Below are 9,728 nucleotides of genomic sequence, written 5' to 3'. Positions count from 1 at the left end.
CGGATGCAACAATGTAAGCACTACAAGCTACCACTGTACATGGATCTGACGAGGGATTTCAGTTCCATGTTTTAACCCGTCATTTACAAGAGCAGATCATCGAAGCAAAGAAAAATAAGATGAATGGGAAAACTATGCCAAGTAATTGTATATTTGTGGGTTGTTCTTGTCCCGCTCGATCAGATATTCAATCCTTTTCTTCAAATCAGCTGGTTTTATGGGGAACTTAAGCTGTTAATCCAACAAACTTAATGAGTATGTTAAATATGCAACTTAAAGGCACATTATCCTCTTCGATGTCTAGAGATCATAATTTGCAGGAGACTGGTTAATGGCATGATAACTCTTAAACAGTAACACCAACTTCAACTTTATTTATTTTTTGCTACGATTGTGATTAGATGTTACTCGGAACTCCTCGGACAATGCAAAAGAAGAATATGCTTTATCTGGTAGAAGAGTTCAGTTATCAAAAGAGTGGCTCAACACTTTCCTTGTCTTCATTATCCGAACAATGACAGCATCAACCTGCAATAAATCAAGCAATAATGGCAAATGATTAAGCTCCTATAGAGATTGCTTTCTATTCCGTTATTTTTATTTGTTTTTGGTGGATGGATAAGAAGAGAATACGAGTGTGAAGCAAAGATGAACCTGATATTGACGGTCTTGAAATACTCTCACGGTAGTGCTAGTGTTCTCTTCCACCGTCTCTTTCATCTGGATTGCATTTACCTGCATTCCAACACGAAAACTATATTTGATGCCTTATCATGCGAGTGAAACAGATTTATCAGTAATCCTCTGTATTTGAATTCAGTGGGATAGCATCGATATACACGAACCATTTAGTTTGATCTTTCAAAATATATTTATCAGCTTGAAAGTGCAAAATACATTTACCTTTATACGATAGAGAGAAGCAGTAAATCCTTCATTGAAAACGAATCAATCATCATCTTCCACATCCCTCCCTTTCGGCAACTGCAGCATACAGATTCAGAAAAGGAATAAAGAAAATGGGACGAAGTAAAATAAACAATGTATTAACTTTACCAGCAGATACAAGAAATTAAGAAATGGTAAATGGACATACCTTTTGTAGGACTCTAACTTTCCCACATGCGAGGGACTGCAAGGTCCTCCTCAATGCCAGTGGAACCCTTAATGTATTGAAAGCTAAGCTTTTGGGCATCGTTGAACAACATCAGAACTACGGTCTAGAGGGTAAACAATGACAAACCCAGAAAAATATTGGAACTGTGCTTCTAGAGAAAATTCGAAAACATAATGACAGAACAATGGTCACCGAGACACCAATAGACTAACCTGGTATAAGGAAACTGACAGTTCCTTTTTCCCTTTGGGAAAATCATCTCAATTCCTGATGGAAGCTTTGACCTGGCCTGGGATGACTGCTTGAATGATTCATTTATCTCCTTTGATAATTCAATGTCCTATATGAAAATCACAAGAATTCACATTCAACACAATTAAGGTTTATTTTTCAATTTGTAACACATCAAAGAAAATAAGCATGGATATACACACACAATAAAGAATTTTGTTTAAAAATTGATTACAAGCATATTTATAATGAAAAAATGTTCCAAATTCATCCTCCCATGTTAAGTTCCACGGATGATTTCTGGGAAAGAGCACGAACCCTTTGACATAAAACCACAATCAGAAAGATCAATCCTAGAACAAGAGGTGATTTAACGACTAACACAAGTCCATACATATCATTTTAAAAAATAAAATAAAATAAAAGCTATAGTTCTAATCTATGGCGACAACTGCATTAATATCACATTCCAATTTCTCTCATATCACTAGTTTCCCTCAAACTGGAAAGGAAATTCAAGTGTGCATTTCAATGTGCTATTTCTTCCTAATTTCCAGGTACTCTACTACCAAAGAGTAAATGAGGTTTGCTCTGTCAACGTGGGCATAAGAAACTAGTAACAGTGAAATAAGTCCAGTATCACACAAACTCCAAAAATTTTGCAGATTGTGAATAAATCTTTCTTAGAATCCTTTTTTCTGTTCTTAATTCTATTACTTGAATAATTATTTGTGTAATCAATCCTCAAGATACAATTAATTCGCTACATATAACATACTATTTGCAGGGAAACTCATAATTAGCTAAAATCATGACTTGAGGAATAACATTCTGGAACCAATGCCATTACCAGTGGAGTTAAATATGCCAAGTGGTTATAAGAGTTACTGGATTGCCCATGTTTACAGAACAAAAACACCAGATACACTTGATTCTTGATTAGAAGTTCCAATGGCAACACATATTTAATGCATTTCTAGGGAAGTTTAAATAAATAAATACAGCGGCAGACCTTGAGCATTCCTTCAAGTTTGTTTGTAAATTGGCTGTGCCACATTCAGTCTTCAGCTGCACCATCATAACAATGTAACAATTTAATACACTCTTCAGAGAGAACGAGAGAGAGAGAGAAGCCATTTTGTTAAGTATCCAACTTTAAACCAATTGGTAATAGGTGGAGGGACCAAACTTTAGTATAAGACCACAAGAAATATAATACTAAACATATGTGGTCTAAAACCACCTAAAACATCTGATTCAAAAATAAACTGACCTTAGAAATCATAGATTTCTCAGCATCTATAGAAGCACTCTTTCCTAGAAGCAGCCTTTTTGCAAGATCCTTCTTATAGAATGCTTCAAAGACATCCTTGCCCTTGATAACCAACAAACAATCATTCACATCTCTAGCAATAATTTACGGAGGGAGAATAAAAGCAAGAAATGAACAAAAAGAGAAACTCCATTTGAAGCGAAAGTAAATTTAATATTACTTATTGGGAAAACATGAACTCTACCTGGATGAACCTGAATAAAACCAAAGCTTTATCAAGTGTGCCCTCTAATTCCTCTTCAGAAATACCCTTATTACCAGCACGAAGCTTTTCATCCAGAAACTTTACAATCAGCTCAGAAGGTAGGTTCTATTAAACATGACACAAATTTCAGCCATCAGTCACAATTAAATATTGTAATTTAAAATGAATATTACTAAATGCATTTTAAAAAGAAAATAACTTCCAAAACAGAGGACAAAACATGCTAACCTGACGAAGGTTAGTTAAATGCTCAAAAGAATCTTTGATGGTGTTGCTAAATGCCTCATTTTTGGAAAAGCTGTCTTCCCATATTGAGTCAAGTGAAGCTTTGAATTCTAACAAGGAAGACACCATGTCCTTGTCTTTCTCTTCATCCATGACAATGCCTTGTCCAGTTCTCCTAATATAAGAACTTAACACCTGCCTAAGTGATTCAAAAGCAATGACCCTTGAAAACAGTGAGTACGTTCTCGAAGGTCCTCAATACGACGTCCGTCCATCAGTGTCAAAAAGCCCTGCAGAAATTAGAAAAATATATATTACTATGAAAAATATTCAAATTCAAGCAGGCATTCAACGTGCAATGAACTGCAGTCATACCTTATCAAGAATGGCAGGTATATGACGTTCAAGCAGTTGCTTTTCTGCTGTTGCTATAAGTGGCTTTCTTGTAAGAGCATCCAGGTAGAGTAAGCACCTTTCATGTTCTTCATGTAACCTCATCTGCAAGTATATCCCGAATATATTGCATACATGAACTTATCCAAAATCTCAGAGGGATAAACATGTAAATTCCGTGGAATACGATGATATATTAGGCTATTATCATTATTATTATATGGTAAAAAAACATGTAGAATTCAAAATATAGAGCACCACTGCACTCTGCAGCAGTCAGTAGTCACTGCTAACTGCAAACATAACATATGAAAAGTACCTCTACATGCTTCAGGTAATCCGGAACATCAGATTGCTGCATGTATTTCATTCCTTCAGCTGCATAAAACTCGGAGGTGCACTCCAGGAATGGCTTTTCAAAGCTTTCAGAGTAAATACCTAAAGCAGTAAACATCTTCAAAAGATGATTAAGGAGTGTCCTATCCACTGCTTCACCTAGCCTGCATGATCAAAAACAAAACACAGAGGATGCCAAGTTGCAAATTCAAATAAAAACTTGTAACATCAGAATTGTTAACAACAGCTACAAAGGAAATGATTGACAGTAAGTTAAGTTACAGTTAAATTGATCAGACATTCTAACTGGCCTTCAAGAGACTTCTTTCCACAATAGAAAAATATGTTACCACCTCTTGTCCTCTAGCCTTTGCCAACTAGAATCTTATGCCTTAGGCTGGTAAAACCATAGAAGTAAACAAGACAAGGGAATAATGACATTAAAACAAGAAGCTATGAGTTTATTCACCTTAATCAATACTCAACATGTTGCACGATGATTTTTTTCAATTTTTAGCTCCACTAATTCTTGCACAGAAAATCCAGCATGACATCAATTTGGTTGGAAGACATTTAAAACAAGTTGACTATCACATTAGTTTACCTAATACACTTTCATCCACTCACATTATGATTGATGTCTATAAGCAATGCCACTACAATAGCAACCAATTGAGTTCATCCATAAATTCTGCAAAACTTAATGATACCCGATTCTTTACAACATTCATCTAAAACTATTATGCATCTTTAGCCAGGTTAGGTTGATACATGAAAAAAAACCTCACCCTCAACAACAATAAAGAAGTTGAATATTTCAATTTAAAATTCTTTAGAATTACCTCTCACCCTCAATCATTCTCAAAAGACCTGTGACAGTTTTGTGCTCGACTTCAGGAGCCAAAGAAAGATGTCTACGGAAGAGCTGCAAGCCCATGTCCCACAATGAACGTACATTTGGGGTTTGTTTAACATATGTTCTGTCTAGAGACAAGGCTATACCACGAATCATTAAGATTTGATCACAAAGATCTTGCCAAAATTTCTCAACAAGTGATAAGAAAACAACCAAATCTGGGCTTTGCCCAACCAAAGATCTTAGTGTTGCCGATATATGTTCTTCACACTCTTTTTCAATCCGTCGGTAAAGGCTTCCTCCCATCTTGTGCAGGCAAAGATCATTGACAGCCTAAAGAGAAGCACACTCAAATATCAAGAGGCAATATTGCTCGCATTGTAAATGGCTATCATAATCAAAATAGTGAAAAAGAATAAATATGTGATACTTACCTGGTAAAGCTTCTCCAAGTCACAAGAATCTGGTTGCTTAAAAAATATAGCAGTAATGGCGGACTTCAGCTTTGCCCATGTCTCCTCCTCAAAATTCGTAGGCAATATAGGTTTCGCTATATAAAAACAAGACAAGTTGAAATGTATCAGAAACATTTCTCAATATATGTCCTAAATATTTTCTTGTTGGTAATGTGCTTCTAGTTTCCTGAATTCATATAAACAACATTGTATTGAAGATGTAATTTGATTCGAAAATATAAAACAAACTTACTTCAACCCTCATTACAATTCCGTACATTTCTCAATACATGTCCTAAATATTTTCTTGTTAGCAATGTGCTTCTAGTTTCCTGAGTTCATACAAACAACATTGTATTGGAGATGTAATTTGATTTGAAAATATAAAACAAACTTACTTCAACCCTCATTACAATTCCTTGCAAGTAAACTTACAACTTGATTTGAAAATAAAAATAAAAAATCTTATTTAAACCCTAGGTACAACTCCTTGCAAGTAAACTTACAAATAAAAGTAACCTGCTAACCAAAACCCATTCTCAGTTGTTTAGGAAGATGATGCAACTGATTATACTTATGCAAGCATGCATCATGGAAGGTCTAAAAGAGTATGGTAATGAACTTTTCTAAAAGCTCAGGGGTTTCACAGGATATCTTCAAAACAACATTCACACTAAATTTTCCTGTGATAAAATAACTGAGAAGGGCAAACTGAAAAACAATCCAAAATGAAGAAACGTTCAGAGTTTTTCATGTAGAGTTGCGTAAGTACTAGTCCCACATCTCAAGGGCAAAAAACATCAAATGTAATTAGGATTTTGCTATCCAGATCCCTAAGGTGGCGTTTGGTTCACAAGAATCCCTTGAAATTAGGGGGAATTAGAATCCAATTCCACCACTTTCCAATGTTTGGTTCAAGTTTTCAAAGGGAATTGGAATCCCTCATGACTTCAACTTTCCATCAAATGAGGGAAAGTGAATTTCATCTATTCTATGATGGAATTCAATTCCCTTGTTGGAGGGAATTGAAATTTGACCATACTACCCTCATCAATATTTTGGTAACTTATTCATATATTGAATAAAAATACTTTTTTATTATTTCGGGTCGGGTCGGGTGAAACTTTATTTTAGTCGGGTCGGTCGGTTTTTTTAAGTGTAATATTCGGGTCGGGTCGTGTTCGGGTTTAGGGTGAAAAATACCCGACCCGACCCAAAAATATATATAATTTTACCTTATATTTAGGAATAATTACAATAATACCCCTTTATATATAATTTTTTTCAATTAAGTCACTGTTTTTATTGAATAAAAATATTTTTTTATTATGTCGTGTCGGGTTCGGGTTTAGGGTGAAAAATACCCGACCCGACCCAAAAAATATATAATTTTTCCTTATATATTTAAGAATAATTACAATAATACCCCTCTATATATAATTTTTTTTCAATTAAGTCACTGTTTTTATTGAATAAAAATAATTTTTTTTATTATTTCGGGTCAGGTTTCTAATTCATATATTCGGGTCGGGTCGGGTAAAACTTTAATTTGGTCAGATCGGGTCTCGGATGGAGGTTCCCTTGTTCTCGGATCGGGTCGGGTGGACCAAAAACCCGACCCAACCCGACCCATGGCCATCCCTGGGATGATTTTAACTTATGATATTTATTAACATGATTTTTATAATTTATTGAAATGAATAATCAATCAATAAAATTAAAATTTAATATTTTTTAAATTTTTATAATATATTGCTACATGTAATTTATAAAACAAAATAAAATTAAGCAAAAAAAAACAAGAAGAGTAATCCTGTCATTTTACATTACTGAAATTAAATTCATCTGACATGTCTGCGAACCAAACAGAATATGAAATTGGATTCCAATTCCTGACAGATTCCAATTCCCTCGTAAACATTCCAGCGAACCAAACTCTACCTAAATGAATTCTTTGAGGTTACTATGTATAGTAATGTCTTCGTCAACTGAATTCAAAATGATAAATAGAATTGCATTGAGGGCACTATTTAACAAAACCCTTTATACTAACAAATCAATTAGGACACTGAAATTGTTTAACATGAATAGATTGCCTCCTAAAACCCGATACCAAAATGCAAATTATCATAAAAAATTTAGTAAATGGTTGAAGTCATGACCGCATTATGCCGGAAAAAGCAACACTTCTTAAGATTCGTTGATAGAGCTGTACAAAATCTTAGGCAAAAGCTACATAGGAAGTGATTGAAAGTACTTGGCAACAGATAAATCTCAGTAAAACAAAACACCAAGTTTCTAAATTCACCTTCCCCAATCCCTAATTTTTTTTCATTCCAAAAATGGCCCAACCAAAAAATCCAATCGAATTCTAAGATCAAACTCCGAAATCAACTAAAGGGGAAATTTTATAAACGACACAGAAAATAAATTTCACATTAAAGAAAGGGATCACGAAACTCAACCTCTAACGAGTTTGATGACAAGTTTTTTGGCAGGTTGAGGCGGGGTAGCCTTTTTGCGAGACAAATTAGCGGCGGCGGGCGTACGACCATCGTCGGGCTTGGAATCATCGTCGAGGGGCATAGATGAAGGTCGAAAGCCACGCTGTTATCGTCTTGGCTGTTACGGTGGTGATGGAGGCCGTTTTTGTTAGGGTCGAGAGAGAGAGCAACGGCTTGGGACTTGGCTTTCTTCAGTGGAGGCTGGAAATGATGCGATGAGGAAGAAGAAGAAGAAGTGGCGTTGGAGAAAGAACGTTTGGTGGGGGGGAGAGACATGAAAGTGGTTCAACAGAGCATTGTAAAAATCTTCTTCAGCTCCGTTCTCTTTCCTTACGGGGTTAGTGTTGCTGTTGACAATGGCTAAAACAGAGGGAAGGGGGGAAAGGAAGATTTGAGAAGGCAGGAGCAAAGCAGTGGAAGATTGAAATTTGTGTGAGAGCAAGAGATAAATTTTTAAACAATTTGTTCCTCAAAATATACTACTTTTCTATTTTTGTCCCAAATTATTCATGTGTGCATTCAATCAGTTCAGTCCCTTTAATTTGGATGATGAATTTCATGAATTGGGTGTTTGAATAACATGTTTAATTTTGAAGATTTGATGGAAGATTTTTATGTTATTGAAGTTGTTGAATAATTCTAAAGCATGAGTAATGATTAAAATCAAGTGTAGAAGCTTAAACCATGTTAGCCATGGTTAGGATTTATTGAGGTTGGTGGAATTTTGATTCAATTTGATGTTTTGACGATTGGAATAGCTTGAATTTTAATGTTAGAATTTTAAGCTAGACTAAGGATGAAGGATCATTATGAATTAAATGAAAAAAGATGATATGAATTCTAAAAAGAATTCATAGTTAGAGGTTTGATTTTGGAAAATTGGTAAAAGTTGAGGATCGAATCACAAATATGAAAAACTTGAAAACTTAAGTGAAAATATTATGTGGAGTTTTGATGAATTTAGAAGAAAAAAAATGGACTTGAATGATCAATTAGAAGTGTTAAGGTCAACGCTTATGACGTGACATAAAATTTGTATAGAATGAGCATCGAAAGATTTTTGAGAATTTCTTTCTAATATGTGTCTATGTTAGTAAGATACTAACATGTGGTTTGAATCGTATATGTTTTAAAAATGGTGTTCATTTAGATTATGATTAAAATCAATATTAAACAATATTAAAGCTAAGGATAATCTTACGCATGAAATGTGAATTTCTAAGAAATGTTGCAAGCTTAGGACATATGTGAATGCATATTTAATGTGCATTTATGTTATCGAACAAACATTGGCTTACAGTGAGCCTGTGATGGAGTTACTATGGGAATAAGTGGCTCCTAAATATTATGTGATTTGTGATTCATGCATAAATGTTCATTTGGCAAGCTAATAGAATTATAGAATAAGCTAAGGATGTTAATTAGGGAAAGTCGACTATAAATTATTATTTAAATAGTAAGTTTAAAAAATCACCATAAATTAAACAAAAGTGATTATAGGATGATATCTATATTGTTGGATTTTTATATCAGTCTAGTTTCGTTTAAAATGAACGGCTATTGATTTAGATGTGTATACAAAAAGATATGAATTTTTAATCGATGATAGATCAGAAAACATGGCAACATATTCTTCTCAAAACAGTTTAAGTCATATTTGAAAATTCACTATAAATTGTGCAAATTGAATTAGAAGAAGTGCCTTATATGGTTAGTTTTATATTCGAGTCCAGTTTCTAGTGGTATAAACAGAATAATTTTTAAGTGTGTAGATTACTGCAGAATAATGTTTCTTTGAAGGTAGTGCAAACCGCCAAAATACAAAATTGTGATAAATTTCATAATCGAAGCGAATCGAAACAAAGGATCATATTAAAGCCTAACGAGGCTTATATTTTGACTTATATATAAATGTCAAGTGAATACAGTTTATTTATTTAATTATTATGATTGAGAAAGACTTGTGATAAGTCAACCTCTAATATTTTTGAAAGAAAAAGAATTTTGAATCATATTATGAAATATTTTCATAATATTTTCTGAAATGATTTAAGATTGGTTTCGGGTATGAAA

The 9,728-nt window shown here is 34.0% G+C and overlaps 1 pseudogene; it reads right to left on the bottom strand.

The window, feature by feature from the left end:
• Positions 1-8,069, bottom strand: LOC120201810 (annotated as a pseudogene).
• Positions 8,070-9,728: the final 1,659 nt, after the last annotated feature.

The sequence above is a fragment of the Hibiscus syriacus genome, unplaced genomic scaffold (assembly GCF_006381635.1).
Source record: "Hibiscus syriacus cultivar Baekdansim isolate YM2019G1 unplaced genomic scaffold, ASM638163v2 tig00008013_pilon, whole genome shotgun sequence".
NCBI lineage: Eukaryota > Viridiplantae > Streptophyta > Magnoliopsida > Malvales > Malvaceae > Hibiscus > Hibiscus syriacus.
This window is presented reverse-complemented; position numbering and strand designations above follow the sequence as displayed.